Raw genomic sequence first — 12,529 nt, forward strand, 5'->3', positions numbered from 1 at the left:
TACCTCCTACTTGATGGTAACAGTGAGAAAAGGGCATGCCCTGGGTGCTGGAGGTTTTTAATAATGGACGCTGCCTTTCTGAGACACCGCTCCTTGAAGATGTCCTGGGTACTTTGCAGGCTAGTACCTACGATGGAGCCGACTAAATTTACAACACCCTGCAGCATCTTTCAGTCCTGTGCAGTAGCCCCCCACCCCACTCCCATACCAGACATCAGAAACACTTAAGTAATCAAAAACCTGATACATCTGGTTCTGAGACATCAGAAGCATTTAAGTAATCAAAAACCCAAAGAACAAGTTAACAAAATTAAAATATTTAAAAATAAATAAAACTGCTGTTAATTTAAAAATATACAGTGAATAATGGCCCCCACAGCTTACAAATGGCCATCAAATACAACCCATGTATATATGAATGAGATTTGGGAGATTTCAAGATGACTTTGGCTACTGTAATGGATATTTTTTGATGTGGTAATTTAATTTGAATACTGACTTGAGAATTGTTCAGGTTCTAACCTGGGACGGAGGACCAAGAGGTGAAGTAAAGAAATATAATTTAAAAAGAACATTCATACAAGTTAGAGAACACACTTAAACGTTTGAAGCCAGCCATTTTAGATGCACCTGCGATGTCTGGTATAAAACTGGGAACCAAATTCAAAGTGCATCCATTTACTTGGCTCAAACTATTACAGCCTGAAGCAAAAGGTCAGGTATAACTACTTCTCAGCATCTGTATGCTCTGTTCTTCCGCGCTACACTGCGCAGGCACAGAAGATTGGCACACACTAATACATACATTGCAGTTGGACATCAGTTCTCCATGGCTAATGATCAGCAGAATCACACCAATACCTCCTGGTAGATGGCCAACACTCTAATAGCCTGAACAACATTTATTGCCAGCTTATTTAATAACGAACAGCATCAAGTTGTCAGCTGACTTTCAACCAGCTTTCATGGTAATACTAAATAGGGTAAACAAAACACAATTTGAAAACCTAAATGATCTCCATTCTGCTGCTCAAGCGAGCACAAGACCATTGGATAGGATGCACTGACTTGCTACAACCATCCAAAATATATGGGAAAGGTCGGGGAGTATTTTGAAGTCATAAATTAGCTTTTGAGGTTCATAATTTTTTTTAAAGACGCATGGTTTTAAAGAGAATATTAACAGAATAAATAAAATAAAATTAAATGCCAAGGAAGATTTAAGATTTATTTCCCATGAATAGCCAAAGGTCACAAAAAATTTCATTTATTTTAACAAAGTACGTGTGATTAATTGCCAGCATTCCACCTACACCAAATGCTCTTGAAATATAATTCAGTTTGAAAATCAGTGATTCACAAAGCAGATCAAAAGGAAACCAGCATGGGAACACCAATAAGGTTTCTCATTGTCACAGGGAATTGTTGAAACCTGTTGACCTGAGCAACAAAGACAAATATGTGCATTTTCAGTTTTAAGGAAGCAAAATCAGGATGAATCATTTGTAATAAAAACAGAAAGCCACTGGAGATGCATTAATAGTCACAGCATTATATAGATAAAACATTCTGAAAATGCCCTCTCTGGCTAGACTCCAGTCCATTTCTACACTTAGAGCCACATTGACACCCTGCTCTAACAATATCATCATTTTCAAGTGGCCATCCTTGCTTTTAAATCCCTCACAATCTTATCCCGTCTGTAAAGAAATATGCACTTAATCCTCCAAACATAATCAAGCTTTTGTTGTTTATTCGCTATAATTTACCTAATGCGCTGGGGATATTTTAATATGTCTGACTTTTTACTAAAACCTAAACAGAGAGCCACATGTGTAGATGATTAAGACTACAGTGCTGGTGTTGCTTGACTTGACCATACCGTACTGCTAGCTGCTGTGCTCAGATGGTGTTAAGAGGGCGATTAGAAATGTCACAAGTAACCACAAGGAAATCTGGCTAAATGGTTACCATCCCTGATAACACTTGCAGAGGAAACCAAATCCATAAAACTCTTAAACCTCAACTTTAGTCAATTAACCACTTTTAGGACTAATGGAATGCTACTATTCACTAACATTTGACTTGAGTTCTGATGGAAGGAGTACTGGAGTAGAAACAACATCTCCAATAAAAGCTCTTCCTATCACAGCTCGGAATTAAAGATTACCCATCAAACAATGCTAGATTACCTAAGAAAGACGCAACCACCTCCTCCTAGAAAGTTAAAACCATACTGTAAACATCAATTCGCCCATTTCACAACAACAGAAAACAAAAAAAATCACAACTTATGTCAGTGACAATAATCCTGATTCTGATTAAACAACTATTATTCACACATCATTAAATAACTTGAGACTCTAATTAAGTGAAAAAAAGAGACAAAATAGGAATAATTATGATTGGACTAAGTTGAGATAAATAGTTACCAGTCATTATTATATTACAGGATACATTTGCCAAGCTCCAAATTTGTCAATTTACTATAAAGGAAGCAATGCAGACCAGAGCAGCACGGCAGCAAAGTAGTTAGCGCAATGCTTTTCAGAGCCAGTTATGAGATTGGGGTACATTTCCAGCAGCTGTCTGTGATGAATGCGTATGTTCTCACAGTGACCATGTGGGTTTTCTCTGGGTGCTCCAGTTTCCTTCCACATTCTAAAGGCATACGGGTTAAAGTTAATAAAGTTGTGAACATGCTAAGTTAGCGTGGAAGCATGGCAACACTTGAGGGCTGCCCCAGCACATATCCAGACTGTGTTGTCGTTGATACTAAACAAAGCATTTCACTGTACGTTTCAATGTACTTCTGACAAATAAAGTTAATTTTTTAAATCTTTAGGGCACTTCAAAATCATATTTGACAAATATGTTACATACAATACAATCATCTTATTGAGCGAAAAAAGCTTGGTACAAACTGTAAACAAACCACAAACAAGAGAAAATCTGAAGAAATTCAAGCAACACACACAGTTTATGTTTCATAAGTGGGCACAGTTTGTACCAAGCATCACACACAAAATGCTGGAGGAACTCAGCAGGCCAGGCAGCACCTATGGAAAAAAGTACAGTTGACATTCCTGGCTGAAACTCTTCGGCAGGACTGGAGAAAAAATGTTGAGGAGTAGATTTAAAAGGTTGGGGGAGGGGAGGCAGAACCATCAAGCAATAGGTGAAACTTGGAGGGGAAGAGATGAAGTAGAGCTGGGAAGTTGATTGGTGAAAGTGACAGAAGGCCATGGAAGAAAGAAAAAGGGGGAAGGAGCATCAGAGGGAAGCGATGGGTGGGCAAAATGAGGAAAGAGAGGGAAAAGGGGATGGCAAATTGAGAAGCGGGGTTTGAGGGGCATTACCAGAAGTTTGAGAAATCGATGTTCATGCATCAGGCTACCCAATCAGAATATAAGGTGTTGTTCCTCCAACCTAAGTGTGGCCTCATCACAACAGTGGAGGAGGCCATGGATGGACATATCGGAATGAGAATTAGGTGGAATTAAAATAGGTGGCCACTGGGAGATCCCACTTGTTCTGGCAGTCGGAGCATAGATGCTCAGTGAAGCGGTCTCCCAATCTATGTTGGGTCTCCTTGATGTACAAGAGGCCACACCGGGAGCACCAAACACAGTAAATGACCCCAACAGACTCACAGGTGAAGTGTCACCTCACCTGAAAGGACTGTTTAGGGCCCTGAATGGTAGTGAGGGAGAAGTTGTAGGGGCAGGTGTAGCACTTGTGTCGCTTGCAAAGATAAGTGCCAGGAGGGAGATCAGTAGGGAGGGACAAAGGAGTTGTGTAAGGAGTGATCATTGCAGAAAGCAGAAAGTTGGGGTTGGGGTGGGGGGGGGAGGGAAAGATGTGCTTGGTGCTGGGATCCCACTGGAGGTGGTGAAAGTTTCAGAGAATTATGTGCTGGACATGAAGGCTGGTGGGGTGGTAGGTGAGGACAAGAGGAACCCTAACCCTGGAAGGCTGATGGAGTAAGAGCAGACGTGCGTGAAATGGAAGCGATGCGGTTGAAGGCAGCATTGATGGTGAAGGAAGGGAAGCCCCTTTCTGTGAAAAAGAAAGACATCTTCTTTGTTCTAGTATGAAAAGCCTCATCCTCAGAGCAGATGCAACAGAGACGAAGGAATTGAGAAAAGAGGGTGGCGTTTTTATAAGTAGTAGGGTGGAACAAGGTGTAGTTTAGGTAGCTGTGAGAGTCCGTGGGTTTGTAATAGACATCAGTATTAAAGCTGTCTCCCTAGATAGAGGCAATGAGATTGAGAAAGGGAAAGGAGGTATTGGAAATGGACGAGGTGAATTTGAGGGCAGGGTGGAAGTTGGAGGCAAAGTGGATGAAGTCGACAAGTTCAGCACTGTGCAGGAAGCAGCACCATCGATTTAGCATTGGAAAAGTGTGGGACGGTCACCAGTGTACGCTTGGAACACAGACTGCTCCACTTAGCCAACAAATAGGCAAGATTAGTTGGGACCCATGCGAGTACCCACAGCTACCCCTTTTGTTTGAAGGATGAGGGAGGAGCCAAAGGAGAAATTATTTAGAGTGAGGGCAAGTTCCGCTAGGCAGAGGAGAGTAGTGGTGGAGGGAAACTGGTTAGGTCTGGTGTCCAGAAAAAGAAGGAGAGCTTTGAGGCCTTCCTGGTGGGGAATGAAGATGTAAAGGGACTGGACATCCATAGTAAAAATAAGATGATGGGGGCCAGGGAACTTGAAATCCTTGAAAAGGTTATGAGCGTATGACGTGTCACAGATGTAGGCAGAAGGGACTGAACTTGGGGGATAAAACAGATTCAAGGTATTCAAGAACAGATTTGGCATGGACTAGAAGGGCTGAGATGGCCTGCTTCCGTGCTGTAATTGTTATATGGTTATATGGTATACTGATATGAGTTCAGTGGGGCAGGAACAACCTAAGTCAATGGGTCTACCTGAACAAGCGGGTTTGTGGAACTTGGGTAGGAGATAGAAATGGGAGGTGCGGGGTGCGGGAACGATGAGGTTGGTGGCAGTGGAGACAATAAGGCTGGTGATAGTGTGAGAGGAAATGGCCTGATGTTCCTTAATAGGGTCCTGTTCGAGGGGTAAGTAAGAAGTAGTGTCTGAGAGTTGGCGCTGAGCTTCGGTAAGGTAGAGGTCAGTGTGCCAGACTGCTACAGCACCTCCTTTTTCCGCGGGTTTGATGGTGAGGTTAAGATTAGTGCAGAGGGAGTGGTGAGCAGAGCGTTTGGAAGAAGTGAGGTTGGAATAGGAGAGAGGAGCGTTAAAGTCTAAATGATTAATGTCCCATCAGCAGTTGGCAATGAAAAGGTCCAGAGCAGGCAGAAGACCAGGGTGGGGTGTCCAGGGAGAGGAGAAGGGTTGAAGACAGGAGAAGGGGTCATCGGTGTGGGGTAGAGACTCCTTGACAAAAAAGTAAGCTCAGAGGTGGAGGCAGCAGAAGAAGAACTCAGCGTCCTGGTGAGTGCAGAACTCACTGAAGGGTGGGTGCCAGGGACAAAGGTGAGGCCTTTACTGTGGACAGAACATTCGGCCTCAAAGAGGGGAGGGTTAGAGGGAATGGTGAAGACCCGGCACGGATGAGAGCTGGGAAGGGGTTTGGAAGTGTCTGAGGAGAAAGGAGGTTTGGAGCGTTCAGGAATGGTAAGATGAGAGGAAAATGGAGTCACTTAGGGCCCAAGAGCTGGCAGTGGAACCTGAGAGACACGGGACTGCGGAGTGGTGGTGAGGGAAGGGGAGTCGGGGGTTCCAGCAGCAGCGCATGAAAACCCGGCCTGGAGGTCAAGGCAGAAAAGGGAGTTGGAGGTTGCACAATCAGCACTTTGGAGGTGTCCGAGGTCATTGGAACCTGCATTGACGGTGGTGGAGTCCAGGTTTTGAGTCTGCTCTGGATTGTTAGAGCCATTGAGGTCAGCAGCAGGGATCACTGTCTGGAGATATCTGGGCCTGTCGGCGTTCAAAACAGCAGGTTCAGTGGTCTGCAGACAGGTGATCTTCCAGTCCTTGCAGCCACCTCCCTCACTACCATCAGGGCCCTAAACAGTCCTTTTAGGTAAGGCAAGACTGCACCTGTGACTCTGTTGGGGTCTTTTACTATGTTCGGTGCTCCCAGTATGGCCTCCTGTACATCGATGAGACCCGACGCAGATTGGGAGACCACTTTGCCAAGCATCTACGCTCTGTCTGGCAGAACAAGTGGAACCTCCCAGTGGCCACCCATTTTAAATACACTTCCCATTCCGATATGTCCTTCTATGATCTCCTCCACTGGCGTGATGAGGCCACACTTAGGTTGGAGGAACAACATCTTCTATTCCGTTTGGGTAGCCTGATGGCATGAACATCAATTTCTCAAACTTCCAGTAATGCCCCCCAAACCCCTCTTCATTTCCCATCCCCTTTTCCCTCTCTCACCTCATTTCCTTGCCCACCCATCACTTCCCTCTGGTGCTCCTTCCCTCTTTTTCTTTCTTCCATGGCCTTCTGTCACTTTGACCAATCAACTTCCCAGCTCTTTACTTCATCCCTCCCCCTCCAGGTTTCACCTATCACCTGATGGTTCTCACTCCCTTCCCCACACCTTTTAAATCTACTTCTCAACTTTTTTTCTTCAGTCCTGCCGAAGGGTTTCAGCCCAAAACTGTACCTTTTTCCAGAGATGCTGCCTAGCCTGCTGAGTTCCTCCAGCATTTTGTGTGTGTTGCTTGGTACAAACTGTGCCCACTTCTTATGAAACATAAACTAAGAGGACAATGCACCAATGATGAGATCTAAAATAAATCTAATAAAAGAATTTAATCTTTGAGGCATAGTATGCAGAACAAAGATGCTAAAGCCCATTTTGCACTGCACATGGTCTTTGTAACAATGACTGACAATGACCAAACTCTCCCTGCTAATCTCCAGAATATTTTCACCAATTATAAAAACAGGTGAATTCTACCCTTCTTGTTGCCTGCAGGACACCTATAACCAGCTACGGGAGTTCTGCACATAATGGCAATCTTAAAAAAAAGTCTGCCAACAAAAGGAGACAGATTACATTTCTTTACAAACTGTCTGAAGCTTTAAAGCACCATGGTGACCAGCTCCTGATCATGGAGCAATGAATCAGAGTCAGTCTTCCTTAATAACCTGATTGTAAATTCTAATCTTACAATTCACTTTCTCATCAGGTCTGCAACATTTAAAGAAAAAAATAATACATTAGATAACTCAAATAAATCTGAGAGATTGATTTATCCAGCAAAAGAAATTAAGCAGATGGCTTGGCAGGAATGAAGATTCAGTTGTTGGAAAATGTAATGTGTTGCGGTCAATTATTTTCAACATAGCAGTCTGGGTTTCCTTCTACATGCTGTTCTTCAAGCTCACTATCTGAAAACACAATATACAATTCCATATGCAAACTGATAATTTACAAATCCAGCATTACCACCCTTCTTAACCTGTCCACCAGATAAAGATGTTCATGCTGCTTAATTTTGATCAGCAGAAAATTCCTTCCATTACATACTGGAGTGTCTGAAGCCAGTCTTGCACATTTCCACATCTCCAAACCACTCCTCTAACCTGCACTGTTGGTTTTCAGTCCAATAAGATGCATACTCCCCTGTCTTTTCTTTCCACCTGAATTATTAACTGATTCTCTACTTCTTCTCAAATATGGTACAGGTGCGACTTGGACATCAAAAGAAGAATAGGGATGGCAAGACACCTTTATGAGAATGAAGAGTATACTGACCAATACTAAACTAGGCATGACAACCCGCCTCAGAGTACTGAAATGTTACGTTTATCCAGTTATGATATATATCTCAGAATGTTGGACAATATCTAGTAACATGACTAAACAAATTGTAGCAGCAGAGATGTGGTTTTTGAGGAGGATGCAAAGAATATCATGGACGAAACAAATATCTAACAAGGATGTCATGAACAGAGCAAACAAAAAGGGAAATAATGTATGAGATCATGAAAAGGCAACGTAACTTCATTGGGTATGTGATTAGAAAAGAGGAGTTAGAATGCACGGTAATTATGGGAAAGATTGAAGGGAAGAAAGCAAGAGGAAGACAAAGACAAATGATGATGGAGACAGCAGCCAGAGAACTGGAAATAAATACCAACGAATTGATCCACTTGACCCGAAACAGGAGTGTGTGGGCCGTGGCAGTCAAAGCTCAAACTGGGCATGGCACCTGATGACGATGATGATGATGGTTCAATGTAGCCCTGATCACTGACATCAAAGCTATGCCTGCCAAGTTACCCATGAGCCTTGCATGGGAACCTATCTTCTAAACTAAATACTTGTCCTAATGCCCCAGGCATTTAAAATTCATAATTTTAACACTTCATTCATATTTTCATTATCCTTAATTCAACACACCTTATGATATTGTAATTCCCACAATATAAAACTAGCCAAGATTTTATCTACTTAGTCACTCCATTTACTTTTAGTCTTGCCTTTTTACTCCTCCTAACTTCAAATGCTTCCAAAAATTATGAAGATCAAATACTACTGCTAGATGCCTTTTTTTCATTACCCCAATCAATGTACTCCATGCGCCTGCTAACCCCACTTGGGTTCCAAATAAGAGCTTTTGCACTGCTAGTGAATATTAGTCAAGCATGATCTAACAACTGCTATGTTCAAGGAGTTTTTAATTAACTTTGGAATGAAGTCTACAAAAACAAGGGTAACTTTTATTGCACTTTCCTAATTGCCCCCAGAAGGTGGTGATGAATGGCTTCATTGGATGTTTGCAGTTCCTCAGATTTCCACTGAAAGTGTGTGAAGTGTCCAGTATCCTGATTCTATCAATGATGTTTGGTCTACATCCTGGAGCTCCCTACCCAAAAGCACTTGTGGTACTATAAAGCATTGTGTCAGGGAATGAGATTTTCATGGATCTCCCTCTTCCACTCTCCCTCTCCCACTCTCCCCCTCTCCTCCGAAGGTCTTCTGTGAATGAAAATTTTTATATTTTCCAGTTACAGCTTCCATGTGGCTCATTTTAGTAAGTCACAACACCAGTAAGGTTTATTGATAATGATAAACAAATAATATGCTATGAAATTAACTTCTGATTAAGCAGGCTAATCCAGATTTAATTAATTTATATTTTTATAGTTTGGTAATTGACTTCTTGCATCTCTTTAGAGAAATCCAAATTTTCTGTAATAGATCTAGTTTGTACCTGGTCTAAAGCTGTAACAACTAATGGTCAAACAGACTCAAGTGACTGAAAAACCTCCTGTTCCTTCAAGTATGAAAGAAAATCACCAAGCTGCTTATGTGGTATATGATCATGAAAAAATATATATTTATAACCATTTTACCACAATCCTCAAAAGATTAAGCATTCAGATAAGAAATATTCCACTCAATTTCATGGACTCGTTATTCAAATTGAATTCTCTCTATTAACTGTAAGTGCTCGTGCTATGAGAAAGCCGATCGAACTATGACAATTTTGCAAATAACATTATTTTGTTGTTAAGTTTTGTTATTTAAAAAAAAAACAGAAAGTACTGGAACAGTACAGCTACCCTGTCAACATCTGGCATAAAACATAAAATTGATATATCACTATTAATCAGAAGACATTGCAAGTTCTCCATGGTCTTTTCATTAATGGTCTTTTCAATGCTCCATTTCTTTTATAATGTTTACAAGTTTGATATCTCATTCTGCTGCTCATGCAGATATCTACCTGTTCTATTGACCTCTAAACTGCCATATCTTGTCATCCTTTTGATTTGTCATTTCATCGTCACTCACTATTTTACCTCTCCAGCTTTGATTGCCAAGTTCTCTGCCCTGATTCAATTCCACTCTCCTAACTCTGTGTGACCAGCAGATGGCACATGAACTTCATTCACTTTTTGATACCAACCAGCAACTACAATTTTTTTGTTGTCATGTACTTCCCATCAACTTTTATTTTAAATGAAAAATACCCATTTTGTAAATGTCAGAGAAATTAAATCCTCACTCTTTAAGAGTGGGGAGATGTTACAAAGTTGTGTCTGAAACATAAAGTTGCAGTGCACATATGACTTCACATGCATCTCACCAAAGTCAGAGAACAGCTAAACATTCCAAACTACACAGTTAAGTATCACAGACCAAGTTATTTCCAAACTCATGAATATTTAAAAAGTATGATGAATTGCAGTAGGTCAACAGGGGAAAATTATTGGACTGGCAAGTTATATATTTTTTGCTATCATGTTCCATTTCTAGCTTTATTGATGTAAAGAGTGGAGAACTCTATTACATTCATGGTCTTTATCTGGTGTTTTGAGCTGTTTGCAGAAGAGAGCAGCTTAATTACTTCTATTGGATTTATTGGTGACTGGGTTTCAGAGTACTGGCATGTTAAAGAAAGATGCTTTATTTTAAAAATTAGCTTGAAATAATTTTAAATGGTATGCAATGAGAAAGAAAGCTTTAACAGAATCTACCTGGAGGGAAACTGAAATAGAGTGGCAGTTGTTTGCTATGTAATGGGTCAGTTATGAAACTAAGATGGCAAGAAAACAAACTGATGAGTCAAGTAAATTGCAGAAGGCATGAGACTGACAAGAGATATAAACTGTGAGCACTGTGCTGTCAATACAGGATTACAGTACCTCACTATTTGACGCCACAACTGAATTTTGAGGTCTTAACTTCACAACAAATGAACAAAATATTGTTGATCACAACTTCCAGATTATACAGCCTTGAGTTCCTTCGTGGAGTTCAGTCTGAACTTCCCAAGGTTTGGGAGATTCAGACCCAACTATCTATCGTTCTGATCCCAATATCCTAGAAAACATTCACCCAGCTTTCCTGAAAGTACGTTCATAAAGTGGATAAAAAAGCAGAAACTCTATAATATTTCCAGTTTATTTCCTCCAAACCCTCTTACATTATATCAGCTGATTACTTCATAGAGCACTGATATCAATACACGTGAATTAGATGCAACTAAGATGAAACCATTTTTAAGATTGCCTCTCATGTTAAGCCCTCAAAGTCTAACGAATAGTCCTTGGTTATTTGTAGGTTACTGTTTGGTCAGGAATACAAATTAAAACATCCAGGTCAGTTTCAGGCTTTAGCTCAGAAGCATAAAGCATTTTTAAATTGTTCTATAGTAAATGGAACATGATTAAATGGTAAGTGCCAAATAACATATTTAATATATTTAGTAAACGCAGGAAAATCTAATCTATTTAAAAGATAATTAATACTGAAACTACCTGGAATTCCTCATAAATCAATACAGTATCAAACAGGATACTCCTGACAAGAAATTAAACCATTCCATATTTCTCAAATCAACTGCAAAATAAAAACCACTATTAAAATATAAAGAGATGCTGAATTCCTAATCAAATGTACCATATATTTCAAGTTTGGCTTTAATGGCAATATGCTCAAACATATTAAATTGAACTTAGTTGCTTCATACATTTGGTCTTGAGTCGAACATTTAAATATGTTACCGCTGCTATAGTCGACTGATGGTCTGGCAGTACAGTGAAGGACAAAATATGAAATCTTTTAGAGTACCATTTATTTAATTTAGACGGGCAGATCAAGAGGAATCTAAAGGTTAATGTAATAAAAAACAAAATCTGAAATAAAAATAAGAAATTTGGAACATTCCACAGGCTCAGCAATCTCAGAATCTCATGGTTTTATGTGGTGCCATTTGTACTCTGATTATAAAATTTACTTCAAACTTTTGAACTTTTGAAGTCAACATCTGTGGAAAGAGAAAAGTATAACTATTCAGTAAAAAGGAAAAGCTTCTACCCCAGTTGTTCTAGTTCAAGTTTATTATCACCTAACTATACATATACAATTTACAACCAAACAAAATGTTCCTCTGAACCACGGTGCACCTGCAATACATGTATCACACAAAAGACAAAACAAAATAATTACCATAAGTTAATAAAATATAATTCAAAATGCCTGTAGTTAGCAGCACAGGTAAACAGTATAGTAAACAGTTTGCTATCATAGTGGTGAGGCCTCAGTGATGGCAGCGTATTCATTAGTCTCACAACCTGGGGAAAGAAGCTATAACCCAGTCAGGCAGTCCTAATCCTGATGTTTTGTACCCTCTTCCTGATGGTAATAGGTCAAAGAGCTTGTAGGATGGGTGGTAGGGATCCTCAACAATGCTTCAGGCCCTTTGTATACAATGCTCCTAGTAAATGTCACAAATGGGGAGGGGGGGAGGGAGACTCAGTGAACCTCTCAACGGCTATTACCATCCTCGGCAGGGGCCTTACAGCTTCCGTACCACACAATGATGCAGCCAGATAGAACACACTCGATGGTGCCCCTGTAGAAAGTTGTTATAATAAGGATGGGAAGACTTACACACCTCAGTCTCCTCAGAAAGTGTAGATACTGCTGTCTTCTTGACTAGCGCGTAGGTGTTGTGGGTCCAGGTTAGATCATCCATTACAATCACAGCTAGAAACTTTACGAAACATTACAATCACCCCA

The 12,529-nt window shown here is 40.6% G+C and overlaps 1 protein-coding gene across 2 annotated transcripts in view; it reads right to left on the reverse strand.

Annotated features, from left to right (window-relative positions):
• The window catches only part of rad18 (RAD18 E3 ubiquitin protein ligase), a 285,072-nt gene that overhangs the window by 156,792 nt on the left and 115,751 nt on the right, over nucleotides 1-12,529 (reverse strand). The gene's annotated exons all lie outside the window — the stretch shown is intronic.

The sequence above is a fragment of the Mobula hypostoma genome, chromosome 15, assembly GCF_963921235.1.
Source record: "Mobula hypostoma chromosome 15, sMobHyp1.1, whole genome shotgun sequence".
Classification (NCBI taxonomy): domain Eukaryota; kingdom Metazoa; phylum Chordata; class Chondrichthyes; order Myliobatiformes; family Myliobatidae; genus Mobula; species Mobula hypostoma.